The 17,434-nt window shown below is 45.9% G+C and overlaps 1 protein-coding gene across 2 annotated transcripts in view; it reads left to right on the top strand.

The window, feature by feature from the left end:
* Positions 1 to 604: 604 nt before the first annotated feature.
* The window catches only part of TICAM1 (toll like receptor adaptor molecule 1), a 34,900-nt gene continuing 18,070 nt past the window's right edge, over positions 605 to 17,434 (top strand). Inside the window, exons 1-2 of one of the 2 annotated variants that reach the window (XM_030217918.1) lie at positions 605 to 680; positions 12,854 to 13,022. The gene's annotated coding sequence lies outside the window, so the exon portion shown is untranslated. The remainder of the gene's footprint in view (positions 681 to 12,853; positions 13,023 to 17,434) is intronic. The other variant, XM_030217919.1, reaches the window with a different exon arrangement.

The raw sequence follows: 17,434 nt of genomic DNA, 5'->3' as shown, positions 1-17,434 counted from the left end.
GACAGGTCTTGGCCTGTCTTGTATCTACTTGGTCCTGGGTTCCTAAGCCTTCAGGCCAGATCTCATCCTCTCTCAGATTTACTTGGGCCTGACCTCGGAATCCCTCAGACCAGGCCTTGACCTCTCTGGGATTTACTTGAGCCTGAGCTCGGTATCTCCCCACCCCAGATCCTCTTGGATTTACTCCGGCCTGTCCTCTGGCTGGTTTAGGCCTGATCTCGGTCTGTCTCGGATCAACTCGGGCCTGAGCTCCAAATCTCCCCCGCGTGACCACGGTTTCTCTCGGATTTGCTCGGACCTGGCCTCTGGCAGCTTTAGACGTGATCTTAGCCTGTCTCTGTTCTATTCGTGCCTGAACTCGAAATCCGTCGGCCTTTGGCTCGGTTTCTCTTGCAATCACTCGACCCAGGGGCGCGGCCTCTCTCGAGCCCGGCCTCAGCTTCCCTCGGCACTCGGCAAGCCTCCTTGTCCTTTCTGGCTGGTGATGCTTCCTGGTCATGCCTCCTGGCTCCGCCCCGTTGTCAGCATCCGGAAAGGCGGCCAGGCCGGGCAGTAGAGCTGCTGCTGCGGGACGCTGTGTGTCTAAGGGTCGCGATCGTAGTCGGTTCGTGGTGGCTCGGTTCTGCAGATGGTAGTGGCTTTTTGGGCCCGCCAGTCGTTTAAGTTCTCCCGGATATCAGGTAATTATTGGGCCCAATTGTGATAACCTGGGTCCGTGTACCAGATTCTTCTATACTTATCCCCTCCAGCCTAAAGACTGGCTGGTATGACCACCAAGACTCTGCCATATTCACCGTCTCCAGCCTAGAGCCCTGTCCCCTATGCCCACAACAACTCAGCCATATTGACCCCTTTCAGTCTAGAGATTGTTGGCACCCGTGCGTGCCACCAGGACTCATCCATGTCACGTCCAAGCTGGGGGAGGTGTACATCTATTCCCACAACGTTTCAGGCGTATTTCGCATCCTGGAGACTGACACCAATGCCCACCAGGTCTTAGTTATATTAATTTACTCCCTCTATCCTGTTATCCAGCATTTCCCCCCCTTGCTGTCTAATGGTTGCTGAACACTCCAAGACACCGAGGATGTGTTTTTTTTACTGACCTCTTCTATATTTGTTCCTGCTTTCTTCTTTTTAGTGGATTCTCCTGTACCTTTGGCCCTTCCTTTTGATAGTTACTCTTTCATTTTGCCTTTGTTTACATTCTCCACAATTTTTAATAATCAATTTTAAAATCTTTTACAAAATCAACAGCAGAGCTTTCTGAACCCACTGGAAGTTTGGCTATCTACATTTTAAGATCCAAGTGTGTGGGTTTTTTCTTGAGTTAAACTAACTCCTGCAGACCATTGCCTTCTCCTGTACAGTGTGAGGCACCACTTTGTTGCTACTGCCCAGTATAGGGGGAGAGGATATGACCTGGTCTGGCATTGCTACAAGAGCCTGCCTACTGTTTAACCTAAAGCAATGGAGGGTTGAGTGACTTGCATAAGGCTATAAGGAGCAGCCTTCTGCTAGAGAATCACACAGGGACAAAATTTGACCCAATCCCTACCCCGTTCTCGTATGCTTTCACCCCCATCCGCACCCTGTCCCTGCAAACTTTGTCCATCCCATCTCTGTGAACTCAAACTCCACAGCACTAGTTCCATCATTTCCAGTAAAAGACAATCACTTGCTTTTTGCTTTTTGTATGAATAAGATTTTGTACTGTTGTGGGGATGGGGTGAGGATGGAGTTTTGAGTTTGCAAGGGTGGGGATGGGGACAAACTTTGTCCCCGTGTCATTCCCTACCTTCTGCTCCTCTTCTTAATATATATTTACTATATTTCCTACTTCCTTAACTATTAGGGGCATACCTTTTATTTTTGTGACCATCAAGCTCATTTTCAAAGCACTTAGCCTCCCAAAGTTCCATAGAAACCTATGGAACTTAGCCTCCCAAAGTGCTTTGAAAATATGCCTCCATGTCTGCCTTTTGTTTATAAAAACCTCTATTCCAGAATCCACTTTTCATTATGCCATGTTCATACATCATGTGTGCCAATACCACTGGTGTCTCCTATGATTTTTGACTCCAGTGATTTAATACGTTTTTGAATACTGAACAATGATGTCTTTTGGGGGAATAACAACATAAACGTGGAACTTCAGAGGCTTGCTTGTTTTAGCTGCCTCTTGATTTATTACACTTTTGCTGATACATCTCTCTCAATAATGAAATGATCAATGCATTGGTTACAGGCCCAAGAAAGACCCATTGATAGTTGGCCAGAGAGTTTTGAGGGCAGATGTCACAGTCTGGTTGTGCTGATTTGTAAGAAATTACACATAATTGTCTTCTTTTGTCTCAGAACCTATTTGTTAGAATTGGGCAGGAGTATCTTGACATTAAAGACAATTACCGTGGTGATTCACAAATCAGAAGGTTTTTGAACTATACCTAGGAAATTACTTCCTTTTCAGTAACTTAGCATTTTCAAAGTCCTTCTACTGAAATGCTCTAATCGTGTCTGAAAATATGGAAAATAGGGTATTTTGTATAGCCAAATAAGAAACCTCTTTTCTATGTGAATAATATTACTGGCTCTACATTAGTATCCTAGGAAGGAGAACTCATTTTGCTGTAGCGATTTGAGTATTATACTGAGAGAGGGCAGGCATTGTAACACATTTGTTTAGCCAAACTTATAATGAAATTGAACCTTTATATGTGATGTCAATGTACATGGAAGTGTTCAGGATGAATCACATGACTACAAGCTCTGTTATCCAGAGAGCTCCCAATTTGATTATCGATACAATAAACAGTTGTTTGCTTTGGGTGAATGGTTCTAAGTGTAAATCACACTAGCAGCAATTAAGGGCCTCTTACAAAGCTGTGCTAGCGATTCCCATGTGGCAAATGAGAGGAAGTTCATAGGAATTGAATGGGCTTCCTCTCATTTACTGTACAGGAATTGCACGGCATTGTAAAAGAGGTCCTAAGAGAGTATAGGTAAGGGAAGTTCTATCTAACCTCCCTTTGTTGTGATACTGATCAGCTGAGTTTGAGCAGGGTTCTGGACTTTCCAAGTAACACTCACACTCACTTTCCAGTCAAGGAAGGACACAAAGGCTTTACTTTTATGTTTGAATCTGTTTATTGAGCAACTTAGAACTTGTACATAATCACAAATCAAACCACATAGATATTATATCTAACACAGAACAGTATTCTCGTGCATTTTACATTTTATGTCCCAACCCCCCACCCTTTCCATGCCCTCAGATACCTTTAACAGACATGTTTCTTATAACTCTTCAACATTGCCAGCATTCAACTAATCGATTTCTCCCATAGGACCCAAATACCGGCGTCCCAGTGTCTAACCTCTTAATATCCACTGTACAACAAGCTTCTTAATGGCAGAAACTAATATGCCATTCATTATGCAAAGCTGCCCAGGGTCTACACTCTTATGACCCTTCGGCTGCAAGTCGCCTCTGTGGTGTTTGCTCTGGCATCTGAGCGGTCAGCATATGAACCCTTAAACCCTCCCCGCCCACCTTCCCCTCCCTTCCTGACCCTTCAATAAGTTCTGAGCTTAATGCAAGTAGTCTCTCAATGTGGTGTGGTCCTCATTCTATACCCATCTGACACAGCGAGATTCATCCTACCCCTCTCTCATAATGATCTAAGTGTAGTCAAAAATTCAATATGAAGCTTCTCCCCCGTGAGGGCAAAGTCAGCCATAGAGGTTCCCATTGCATTCGAAATTGCTGCCCAGGTACACTATCCCATGATTTAACCTGGCATCTATCTGTTCTCATTTGGGCAATCATCTGAGCTCTCCAAAATGTTAGAGAGGGTCCCGTTTCTGATGTCCAGAATTTTAGAATGGATGTAAGCCCAAAATAAACAGCCATTTGTATATATCTTTTAAATCCTGCTGGCGGCGTAGACGTGTAGGTATTTTTGAAAAAGATTATTAAGGGGTCTTTCAACATTGTACATCCCCACTGACTGTCTATCGCCTGCAAGAGCCCTCCCCAAAACTGTTGCACTCGTGCACAGCGCCAAAACATATGACCCAAAGAGGCATTGGCGATTCCACATTTGGGGCAAGAACCATCACAGTTCGCTATCATCTTAGAAGCTCTCCTGGGGGGTATATACATTCGTAACAGGATTTTATACATACGTTCCCTCTGTGGAATCGAGATCCTCATAGAGTATAACTGTTTTATAAGAGATTTACATAAATCTTCTGTCACCTCACAATTCAAGTCCTCCCTCCAGCTACGGACCAAGCGTGCATAATCTATCTCAGATGATGTCTCTCTCAATTGCTGAAGATGAAACCGGAGTGGCACAGACATCTGCGCCCCCAAGGAATACATTTCTGCTAGCACTTCTTGGACGTCTTCAGTTAGGTCCGTCCAGCAGAGGGAGGAAATGTAATGATGTAATTGAAAATACGCAAAATGATGACTTGTCTCCTCCCCCAATACCTTCGTTAATTCTGAAAGGGCCTTTAACTTCCCCTCCTCCGTGAGCACATGAGATAAGTATATTAACCCCTTCCTTGCCCAGCGTAGGAACACTCCTCCCCCCTGACCTGGCGGGAAGGCTGGATTATCACAAATGGCCAACCATGGCGTGCTCTTACCCGAAAACTGGTGTCTTCTACAAATCCATCTCCAAGTAGCTCTCATAGCTGGTAACAGAGGATGGTGTGCTAGTGCGTGTGGAGGCATCCCTTTCCCCCCATGCAAGAGACTACTAAAATGCCACCCCGGGAACCACCTTACCTCCGCCTGTGTCACTGAAAATTCAGAGGTACCCCGGAACCAGTCATTAATGTGCCGCATTTCACATGCCACCGATAAGGTCTTTAAACTGGTCAGGCCCATCCCACCGCAATCCCTAGGCGATGTAAGAGTGGACATCGGGAGCCTAGGCCTTTTCCCCCGCCAAAGATATCGTTGAAGAAGGCGATTCACTCTCTTTTCATCTGTTCCCTTCAAACATATTGGTAACTGTTGAAATAAATATAGCCACTTGGGGGCAATCAACATGTTAAAAAGCGCTATTCGCCCCCACAATGATAGTGGCAGTCCCTCCCAAAGTGCCAGTTTCCGCTTTGTCATCTCAATCATCGGTTTAGCATTGCCTGAGTAAAGCCGTTTTAAATCTCTGGGGAGAAGGACACCTAAATATTTCAATTCTCTATCCACCCATCGCAGAGGGAATTCCCCCCTCCACTCAAGTTGTACTGTCTCGTCTAGGGCCATTGCACAAGACTTTTGTAAATTTAAGGAGAAGCCGGAGATCCTGCCAAAGTCTTTTATTTTAGACAGAGCCTTCCGCAAGGAAACCTGCGGATTCGACAACATCATCACAATGTCATCCGCATATGCCAGCGTTTTAACTATTTCAGAGCCAATGTCCACCCCCACCACCTCCACGGAGCTGTTCAATACTCTGATTAAGGGCTCTAGAAAAAGGTCAAACAATATAGGGGACAAGGGGGGCACCCCTGTCTAGTTCCCCTGCATATGGGAAACCAGTCCGATCTACCCCCATTTACTGCAATGTGTGCTCCTATTCCAGTGTATAATGTCTTTATGGCCTTCCAAAACCCTTCCGGCACTTCCATCCACTGCAGTAAGTAAAAAAGATATTCCCACCCCACATTATCGAAAGCCTTAGAGGCGTCCAAACTGATCAACACTGCTGGATTCCCCCCAGAGACACTCTTGGCCATTGCCAATAAAATTCTGCGAACGTGTAGCACCGAGTGTCTCTTCGGGACAAACCCCACCTGCGCTGTACTCACCACTCCTGGGAGATAACCAATCAATCTATTCGCCATCATTTTGGATAAAAGCTTAATGTCCACATTTATCAGTGAGATGGGCCGGTACGATTCAGGATCTTCTGATGGTTTACCCGGTTTAAGGAGCATAACTATTAGGGCTGTGTTTTCGTGTGGCGGGAACGTTCCAGAGTCAAGCACTGCATTATAATACTCCAACAAAGACCTCAACACTGGAAGCTGCATAGTTTTATAAAATTCTCCCGAAAAGCCATCAATCCCGGGGGAAGAATTTAGTTTCAACCCCTTTATTGCCGTCTGCAATTCCTTAGGTTGGAAGGGACCAGCCAAAACCTCCTGAACCTCCGGAGTAAACTTTCCCATCCCTGCCCTTTCCAGAAAAGCTACCACCTCTTCTTTATTCGGAGGGCTCCTGGTCGCGTACAAATCCTGAAAATATTCTTTAAATATCCGCAAAATTCCCTCTGTGCGATTTGTTACTCGCCCCTTTGCATCTTTTAGAGCTCCTATTGTCCCATTACCCTTCCACGATTTTACCATACGGGCCAGGAGTCCTCCCTGGCGGTCTCCATGCCTGAAGTACCTATACCTCTGAAAAACCATCTGTCTTTTGGTCTGTTCATGAATCAATGAATTGAGAGTTATCTGCAAGGACAGATAGTTTTCTTTATTAACCCGAGAAGGGGCTTCTAATAATGCACGCTTGGCCCGTCGCAACCGCCCAGTTAGATTTATAATGTTAGCCGCAACTTTTTTACGTCTCGTGGCTGTGTACTGGATAATGTCCCCTCTCAGAACTGCCTTTGCTGTACACCAAAACAGCCCTGGATCCTCCCTGTGCTGCTCATTGTGAAGGGAGAACTCCTCCCACTTCCCCTGCAAATACTTAAGAAACTCCTGGTCTTTGACTAAATAATTTGGGAATCGCCAGCGCCTTATGTAATGACTGTCCCCTGGAGCCTCCAGCGCTACCCATATCGGCGCATGATCCGAGATCACCACCTGTTCTATCTGTGCCTCCGAGATCTCTGAGAAAAGACTGGCTGAGACAAACACGTGGTCTAAACGTGCCCAAGAGCCATGTGCCCTTGATCTATGGGTAAAATCCCTCTCTTCCGGATGCAGTGACCTCCAAGTGTCAATTACCCCTAAGGATGTGACAAAAGTCAACAAAGTCCCTACCCCCCCTGCATTCAAAGTCCCTTGTGCTCTACTCCCCGTGCTATCCAGGGCAGGGTCCAACAAAGCATTCATATCACCCGCAATTATGAAAGTCTTTCCTTGAAATGGTATTAGGTTTTTGAGAAGGTTAGGGAAGAACCCCGGCTCCCATGGAGTGGGTCCATAAAGAGATAGCAAATATACCTCCCTACCCTGTAAACAGAGCTTCACCAGCAGGTATCTTCCCCCATCATCAGCCATGACCCTCTCAACTGAACAAACCAAGGACTTCCTAAACAGTATTGCCACTCCCCCTCTGCGCGCTCCTGAAGAGGCCCATTCTATCTGCCCCACCCACGACCTCTCCAACTTTTTATGTTCCTCATCAGATAGTCTAGTTTCTTGAAGACAGGCGATGTCTGCCTGCAACCGGTTCAAATGTGCCAGAATTTTCTTTCGCTTTATCGGGGAGGAGATCCCCCCCACATTCCAGGATATTATCTTACATGAGGAAGAGACAATTGTCTAACAGCCCACCTATGAATCATGTTTATGTATATACTTCGAGTCCGGGAGCCCAGCCCTCCCCCCAGCCTCTTGAATCTTAAACCACCGCCATGCCAGCACCTTAACTTTCCCACTTGCATACATTTATAGCCTAGATACATTGCATTGCTCCCCGCTCCCTCCCTACCCGTCCTACCCGCCCCCCTCTGACCCAAGTCTTCCCTCCCCCCCCCATCCCATCTTATCCATCTTCCCCCCCCTCTCACCCTTTGCCCTTGCCCCTTATAACAAACCCGTGCTTGTGATGAGCCTATACCCATCCCAGAAATCACATACATGCTAGGACCCCCGCTCCCCCCCTTTACTTTCAACATCAGCAAAACATCATCTGTTACTTAACACATCATCAGTAAACATGACCTCATTTTGAACTTTACAAGATCAGTAAATCAGCTCTTCTCTTCCACGATCACCAGCTTTACATCTGATTTCTAACCCCAGCTTGTCCTCAGGTGGTCTCCCTCTTTTCCCCAATGTCCTGATTCACAAACTCTGAGGCCATTGCCACAGAGTCAAAAGTATTCCATTTGCCATCTCGCTGTATTTTCAGGACTGCCGGGTAGCTCAGCATAAAACGAATCTTCTTGTCTGCCAACTTAGAACATAAAGGGTGAAACCGCTTTCTGCGTTCCTGAACTCCGGCCGAATAGTCCGGGAAAATCAGAATCCTGTTGTCATCATATTTCAAAGTCTCTCGCTTCGCTTTATAGCCTCTTAGGATTTCCTCCTTATGTAAATAGTTATGTATTTTCACAATAGCCACTCGGGGCCTGGTCTTGTCAGCTTGTAATCTGCCGATCCTGTGTGCCCGCTCAAGGCACAGTGCCCCGTTGCTGTCTGACAAAGCGAATTCTTGCTTCAGCCACGCTTCCAGTATCGGTCCCAGATTTCTTTCTGCAACAGATTCAGGAAAGCCCACTATCCGTAAGTTAGAACGACGGGCTCTGTTTTCCAATTCTTCAATCTTGTCATTTTGTTGCTGTAATTGAAGCGCCATATCTTTCAGCTTTGGTTCGGCGGTATTCCATGCATCTTCTGCAACAGACACGCGGTTTTCCACTTCCAGCGTGCGCTTTGTTAATTCCGCTATTACAGCGTCCCACTTGCTCATTTTGTCCGCTAATGCCTCAAATCGCGGTTCCAAAGCCAAACCCACTGCCTTGGCTATTTGGGCTACTTGTTGTTCCGTGAACTCAGTATTTGGTCCCGCTATTGCAGTCGCCATTTTGGGTTCTGCGTCAGGCGTCGCGGTTCTCCCTTTTTCAATTTTAGAGTTCTTTCTTGCAGTTCCTGCCGGCATCGAGACCAAGAACTGGTCCATCCACTATTTGTACGCTGATTTCGAGCGTCTCCCTGCTGCTCAGCGAGATCCAATTCCCGTTAAATTGAGAGGAAAGAGCGGGGGCCCCGGAGCACAACTATTTCACAGCCGTTGCTCTCACTGCATCACGTGATCTCCAAGGCTTTACTTTTAAAAGTTTAAATCTGAATTTATGGGTACCATCATCTGTAACAATACAAAGAGAAAATCAAGGTGAAACAATCCAAATTGTGTAAATCTGTGTGGAGGAACCTGCTATTTAAAAGTTTGTGGTGAGGGCACCATTGCCATTGTCCCTCATAGGCCCAATAGCCTTATACAAAATGGTGTCATTGCCGCAATGGCTCTATGTCTTACAGACCTTTCCCATTTACCTTACTAACCAGGATATGGCTCTCTTTCAGAAGAGTCTTAACAAATTTCTCTGACATAACAAAAGGCCTAGAGTCTCTTTATCTCAACTCTTTCTTCCTTTTGAGAAGGGGGGCTTAAAATTGCATGATTTGAGACATTATAATGTGGCTTGCATTGTGAGACATCTAGTGGACTGGATAAAAGGAGCAGCTCACTTTACCCCTATTGAACTGGAACAGCAGTTGCTTGCGCCAATACACCTATTGTACTATCTTCATACCGCACACCCTACGTGACTGATTACTACTGCAGCACACCCTATTCTAAAAGCTATGTGCCAATGTTGGAAATGGATTTGTAAGCAGCTGAAACTTCCCTCGTCCTCCACCATATTGCTCCCTGTCTGGGGTAATAAAGACTTGGATCCTGACGGGACCAAGTTATATTTAAAATGTTCGTGACCTGGTGGCGGATGCACGATCTATGAAGTCCTTTGAAACAGCTTCAGGGGGTGGGGGGTCTGCAATCTGGTGACTGGCTCACTTTCAATCAGGTGCGCCACTATGTACGTGTGCTGGATGCGTCTACCTTAAATGAAGGTGCTCTAGACTTACTTTCTGAAACTTTGCTCATATCCCGAACTTCTAAAGTAAGTTTGTCCCTTTATCAGATCAGTTTACAAAATCTGGCTCCTGCCTTTGATTGTGATGCTTTGGCAAATGTTTGGAACAGGACTTTATTGATGGAAGAACGAGCTATGAGTGATCAGCTGTGGTTGCTCATGAAACACTTGAAGCGTCTTTCACGTTCATCAGCTTTTCAAGAACAACAATATAAGTTTTGGCTCCGTTTGTACATTTCCCCTCATTGGGCCTTTTTGACTCAAATTGCTGCAGCAGCAGAGTGCCAGAGTTGTAGAACTGAGTCGGCTACATTAGTGCATATGTTCTGAACCTGCTTCTTAATAAGACCTTTCTGGATGCGGGTGCAGACCTACCTTCAACAATAGGTAGACACCTGCCCTCTCTGGGTGGACATTCAATTGTTCTTGAACTTTGTTTCCTTTGATCTGAGATCGAGGCCTAATCTGCTGCATAAGGCATTTTCTTTAGACAGAAAGGCTATCTTGATGTGTTGGAGACGTGCTACAACACCATCGGTTACTGCTTGAAGGAATGAACTTTTCAATTTAATGAAGATGGAGAGACTGAATGCTAGCCAGTGATCTCCTAGAGCCTGGAAGTCTTTTCAACAAGTTTGGTCCCCAGTGTGGGGTCATGCCGTCCTCATAGCTATCTGTTGAATCTATAACTTGAAGTATTGACTAATGTAGATGCTAAGGTTCTGTTTTGTTACTATTTGCAGATTAGACTGCCATGAAGAAACAACATGTGTGGTCTGATCTCTTGAAGTGAATGTATGGGGGGTGGGAAGAGGGTGGTGGGGGGGATGAAACTTCAAAAATTACCATGCTGTATATCTCCTTTTACAGATATTATTGTTCTTGCCATTATGTGGTTCTAATAAAGATAATTACAAAAAAAAATAGTTTGTGGTGAGAGAGATGACGGCTTTAGATTATTTTATTTATTTAAAAAATTTTGTAGCCGCTCTGTCTCATGATTCTAGCTTGTTTCCAAAAGAACATACACAATAAAATCATTCTTAACATAAAATTAACATATTAACCACAAATACAAATATGAAAATAGTATGTACAAGCAGCAGTCAAACATAAAATTATTTGTGTGCATTTGAATCTTTGAAATACAATTCACAGTTTCTTACTTCGGAGTTGAGGAACAACCAAAAGAGTGGGTGAGATGTCTCTCTCCCTTTCCATACTTGTAAAAATGTGATTAGGTTGGATATGTAATTTTAAAATGTTTATTGTATTTTTCACCCTGGCAGTTTCATCCTACTCCTTTGTGCTTCTGGCTTAATCAGAATTTGACCTACATGCTTTCATTCATAATTATAACTCTCCTCCCTCCACTCCTGTTGAGTCTAGTAATTACAGTCTTTGAGCTGGAGCCACACACTGTGACCTCCTCTGGAGCCTGCTCATCCTAAGTCTGGCTAATAGTGTCATCATTGATGCTATGGCTATGGTTTCAGTATCCCTGGAACTGGCTTTCACAGGGAGGGGGAAGGGGTTTTGGATTTAACTCAGCAGGTATTCTCCTGTCCCCAGAGGGCTTACAATCTAAGTTTGTACCTGAGGCAACGGAGGGTTAAGTGAATTGCTCAAGATCACAAGGAGCTGTGGTAAGATTTGAACCAGCCTCCCTGGTTCTCAGCCTGCTGTTCTAACCGTTAGGCTAAGGAATAGGTGTGACCCAAGAATCAAATCTAGGTCCTCCATGTGGCAGCCCATAGCACTTCTACTGAACCACCAGGCCAGCCAGGGTCTGACATCTGTTTCAGAGGTAACTAGAATTCTGAAACTCTTAAGTTGCCCTTGATTCCGTGTGGGGCCTTAGTTATAGTAACTCCCCCTAAGCTTACTCAACCAGTCTTGCTCCTAGATCTGGCTTTTGCTCCTCAGGCCAACAGAAGCAGGTTTCTTCACACCAGTCTAGGAAGGCGTTATAGTCTGTGGGCTCCCCTAGCAACAACTGTCTCTATGACAGTTGCATTATGGAGAAAGGAAGATGAAAGAACACAATTTGGTGGGGAAAGAAAGCTCCACAGCTATATGGCATAAAAAAATTGAGGGAATAAGCCTTCATATACTGAGTGTCATTTTGGTTTGTTTGTTGCTAAAGCAAAATCTAATGTTATCACTTGTGTATCTTAAGTTTGACAGTTTAGCCTACAGCTAAGTTGTAGGGTTTCCACATTCATTATTCTGAGGTACAATCACCATGCTAAGGTGTTGTGTTTATTCTGTGACATTTAACCCCCCCACCCCATTAATGAAAAAAACTGGTCTATAGAATTTAGGATGTTAATCTGTCTGGATGTTCTCTGCTGGGGTATTATACCCATGTTTTTCCTCTTTTGTGGATCTGCACTGCCATCCTGTGGACAGATAAGAACATAGAAATAGCCATAATATACAGGGGCCCAGATGCACAAAGGTCTCCTTTAAGAATCCATCTGTATTTCCAAATTGGTAAACATTGCCAATTTGAAAATACAGAGGGATTCCCAAAGAGAATCACATGCAAATGAGCCACTCATTGCTTTTGTGACCCAGCTCATTTGCATGCGATATGGGGGCAGCCAGGTGGTGAGCTGAGCATGTGCAGAACAGCCAGTCGCTAAGCTTGGCTGCTCTGTGCATGCTTCAGATGGCTCTCATACACACATACAAGCTGCATGTATGACAGCCGGTGTAGCTTTTTATTTTTATTTTTTTCAAAAACTACCAGTCTGCTGATGCCGGGAGCCTGCACACTCCTTCCAAGCCTACAGTATCTTGCCTGGGGGGGAGGGGGCGGTAGATCCTGAAATCTCCCCACCTCCGTCGCAAGGTATAGCTTTTTTTTGTGTGTGTGTGTGTGCTCGGGGCTGCTGAGACTGCTCATGCATAGCCTATAGGAAGGGCAGCCGGCTGTAGGGAAAAGACTTTTCTGCTCTCTCATTCTCTCTCCCTCCTCCCCTTTCTTTTCTATCCAGGTGTGCTGTAGGCATGGATCGCTGGGCTCTTACAATAATGTGTTGCACCCTTTGCTGACAAAAGCACTTTGCTCTCATGTCTTCTGCACAAGAGGACCCTTGTGGAGTACTAGCAAGAACTGTCAGAACCGACAGCTGCAGACTGCCTGTTAAATTTTCAACGGTAAAGGTAGGGGTTGCTTCTATACATCAGGTCGGAAAACATTTGTGCATAGCTTTGCATGCACATTTGTATAGTAATTACTTATTATAATAACTTTGCATTCCGTTTTTGTTAGCTGCTACCGTGATAGGAAAAGATCTTGGAGAACCCTTTTGTGGATGTCTCGTTTTACTCCTTGCTCGCTAAATCAGCTAGAACTGGTATAAAAACCACGTTGCTGGTTTGTTAGGTTTAGTGCATCTGGGCCTGGGTCAGACCAATGGTCCATCTAGCCAGTATCCTGCTTCCAACAGTGGCCAATTCTGGTCACAAGTACATGACAAAATCCTAAGTAGTAGCAAGATTAATTCTACTGATCCCAGAGACAAGCAGTGGCTTTCCCCATGTCTATCTTGGTAGCAGACTATGGACATTTGCTCCAGGAACTTATCCAAACCTTTTTTAAACCCAGATACACTAACCGCTGATACCACATCCTCTGGCAACAAGTTCCAGAGCTTAACTATTTGTTGAGTGAAAAAATATTTCCTCCTGTTGATTTTAAAAGTAGTCATTTACTAGAATCCTTTATTCTTATAACAGTGTGATACTTTTGACTTATAGTCATAAAGACATGGAGGAAAAGCCTCAAGTATCGTGAAGTAACTCCGATCTTCACAGTTCAACTGTCATTCACTTTACGGAGTACTCACTCGCATCACCGGCATCAAAACCTCCACCGTTTCTTGATAGTACTTTAATATGTCCTAATCAAAGTATTTTAATGGTTCTGTAAGATAATCAGTAACCTGTAACTTTTCTTTGCAGTGGCACAGTCTTGGTTCCATCCACGGCCGACTATGGCCAGAGTTTCATGTCCTGCTTCAGGGTCCATGGTCAGTGCGACTGTCTAAAGAAAAACAACAAACACTGTAGCCAAATGCAAAACTCTCAATCTTCACTCATGCTTCCCATACACATCCTTAGAGTAGAGGAGTAGCCTAGTGGTTAGTGCAGTGGACTTTGATCCTGGGGAACTGAGTTCGATTCCCACTGCAGCTCCTTGTGACTCTGGGCAAGTCACTTAACCCTCCATTGCCCCAGGTACAAAATAAGTACCTGAATATATGTATACCGCTTTGAATGTAGTTGCAAAAACATCAGAAAGGCGGTATATCAAGTCCCATTTCCCCCCTTAGCATAACCTCACTTTTCCTTAGCATCCCTCCGGACCGGCCCAGGATTGGACTGATGGGTTGTGCTCGCCTACCAGTAGGTGGAGACAGAAAAAACTCTGACTCTAGATAGCCAATAAGAGCCCTGGTCATGTGACCTTAGCCTCAGTATTTTCTCAGTCTCCCAGCAGGTAGGAAGCGAGCCCATTAGTCTCTTCTCTAATATATAGGTTTCTTTTCTGTGTATCTTCTTTTCTGTGCCTGAGAAGTATTGATTAGAGGCTTTTCCCAGATTTTTATCATTATTTGTAGCCTCTGGGGTGTTACACTCGGGTGTCCCGAGTCCCTCCCCCCTTCCTCCCCATCTCCCTCCTGTGCAGTGATAATTATTAAAAAAATAAAATAAAATAAATAAAATAAAAAAATAAGAGGGAAGGGCCACCCTTTCTGAGGAAAGGTGTTCGCCTTTGGGAGAGGCAGCCAGTGTAATTTAAAAGAGGAATCTTTTTTCCCCTCTGACCTAACGAGCATTGAGCTTTGTTTGAGGCAGCTGTTAAAAAAAAAAAAAGAGAAAAGAGCTCTAAGACAGACAGCCAGCCTAAGTAGAACTTGCAGTCTATTGATTGGGGCCAGAATTTATTTCTGTTTATTTTGCTGAAGCTATCGCTATTTTTTCTTGGGGAGCATTAAAAAAAAAAAAAAAAAAAAAGGCTCCCGCGCGAACCGCGCCGGCGCGTGCACGCGCGTGCTCGTGTCTTCAATATGTCGGAAAAGTTGAAACGATGTTCTGTATGTCAGCGTCGGGGAGTTAATTCCTCCGGCGCTTGTAAGTACTGCACAGCGCATGATTCCTCCGTCCCTTCGTCGGTTTCGGGGGCCAGTGCGGCGGTTCTTCCTTCTCCCTCGTTATCTTTGCCGCTGAGTGCGGAGGCCTCAGGCGCGGTATCGGGGGGTGGTGCTGGAAGTTTGGCGCGAACGGCGGCCATTTTGGTTCCTCCTCCGGTTTCTCCTTCGGGGGGTCAGTCTCTTTCCCGCACTTCAGGGGCCTTAGGGAATCCAGAATCAGGGGCGATGGTGCAGGCTGCAGGCACTCAGGCAGGGGGATTTCCTCCTGAGTTTGTGCTGCAGATGTACCGCGCTTTTCTTATGCAGAAGGACAAGGCAGGAGCAGCAGCGCCAGGGGATCCTGTTAGCTCTGTTCTCCCTCCCAAGAGACCTAGGGATTGGGACTCACAGTTGGATGTTTTTTCTCACCAGGATCTGGATATGCCCCTTTTAGAGGAAGAAGAGGGTCTGCAGGACCTAGCAGATCCTTCTTGGGAGGATTTTCCCTCCTTGGATTCAGACTCAGTGCCCTTGCCACAGGGGGAGGATCCCTCGGTGGCTAGAGTGTTCCACAAGGAGGACTTGCAGGAACTTATTTCCATGGTAGCCTCAACGTTGCATTTTGAGGATCCGCTCCCTGTCTCAGAGGTGAGGAAAATTGATGTTTTGATAAAGGGATCTAGGTCTTCCTCTAAAACTTTCCCTATGCATCAGGATATTTGGGAGGTTATTAAGGCACAATGGGAGGCCCCGGATGCTGTTTTTCGTTTCTCCAAATCTATGAATCGGCTTTATCCTGTCCCGGAGGCGGATGGAGCTCTGCTTAAGCTTCCCGTGGTGGATGCCGTGGTCTCGGCGGTTACTAAGCGCAATACGGTCCCTGTGGATGGAGGGACTGCTCTGCAGGATGCTCAGGATAGGAGGCTAGACACTCTTCTAAAGAATAGTTTTCATGTTTCTTCTCTGGCAGTGCAGGCGGCCATCTGGTGGCCAGAGCTTGTTTTCGTTGGGCGGAAAGAGTTTTGGATAGATCTTCTGATGATCTAGGTGCTATTGATGTAGAAGTGGCCAAGATTGAGACGGGCTCTGCCTTTTTAGCCGATGCCCTATATGATCTGTTGAGGGCATCTTCTAAGTCCTTGGCCTTGGGGGTCGCTGCACGTCGCTCCCTCTGGTTGAAAGGGTGGTCGGCGGATGCAGCCTCTAAATCTAAGTTAAGTAGATTCCCTTTTCGGGGCTCTTTCTTGTTTGGAGAGGAATTGGATAAGTTGGTGCAGTCTCTAGGTGACGCTAAAGTTCCTCGTCTCCCGGAAGATAGGCCTCGGCTGCCTAGTCGGGGTGCTTTGTTTGGTCGTCGTGGTATTCGTCCTTTCCGTAGATTTCTATCTGATAGGGGTCCTCAGACACAGAGGTCTCGATTTTTTAACAGAACTCAGTCCTTTCGGGGTTACCGAAGAGCAGGTAGATTTTCTTCCGCGAATTTTCGCTCCCCGTCTCGTGCTTCCCAATGAAGGTGCGAAGGACTCTCCACTGGTCCCTGTGGGAGCTCGTCTTTCACAGTTCTATCAGAGGTGGGTCCACATTACTTCGGATCAGTGGGTCTTGGACGTTGTTCGAGACGGTTATGCCTTAGAGTTCGCAAGGCCTATTTCAGAAGCCTTTCTGGAGTCCCCCTGTCGCTCTCGCTGCAAAGCGCGGGCGGTTCGGGAGACTCTGCAGAGGCTCTTAGATCTTCAAGCAATTTATCCAGTTCCTCCCTCGGAGCAGAAGCGGGGTCGCTATTCAATTTATTTTGTGGTCCCAAAGAAAGAAGATGCTTTTCGGCCAATTTTAGATCTCAAGGCTGTCAATCGGGCGCTCAAGGTCACAAGCTTTCGTATGGAGACTCTTCGCTCCGTCATAGTGGCAGTTCGCCAAGGAGAGTATTTAACAGCATTAGATCTCACAGAGGCTTATTTGCATATCCCGATATGTCCGGCTCACCACCAGTTCTTGCGCTTTGCCATCCTAGGAAAGCATTACCAGTTTCGAGCTCTGCCCTTTGGTCTCGCGACGGCTCCATGCACGTTTACCAAGGTTATGGTAGTGGTGGCAGCGGCTCTCAGGAAAGAGGGAATCCTCGTTCATCCTTACTTAGACGACTGGTTGATCAGAGCGAAGTCTTATCAGGAGAGTTGTCAGGTCACTCAGCGAGTGGTAGCTTTCTTGCAGTCCCTAGGTTGGGTAGTGAATCTGGCCAAGAGCCGGTTGGTTCCCTCTCAGTTGGTAGAGTATTTGGGAGTCACCTTCGATACAGAGAAGGGTCGAGTTTTCCTCCCGCAAGGAAGAGTCTTGAAGCTCAGGTCTCAGGTTCTGGGATTACTTCATCAGAAAACCCCGTCGGCTCGGGATTATCTGCAGGTTCTCAGTTCGATGGCAGCAACAATAGAGGTAGTGCCC

Source organism: Microcaecilia unicolor, chromosome 11, assembly GCF_901765095.1.
Source record: "Microcaecilia unicolor chromosome 11, aMicUni1.1, whole genome shotgun sequence".
NCBI lineage: Eukaryota > Metazoa > Chordata > Amphibia > Gymnophiona > Siphonopidae > Microcaecilia > Microcaecilia unicolor.
The sequence above is the reverse complement of the archived record's forward strand: the minus strand, read 5'-3'. Positions and strand labels throughout refer to the sequence as shown.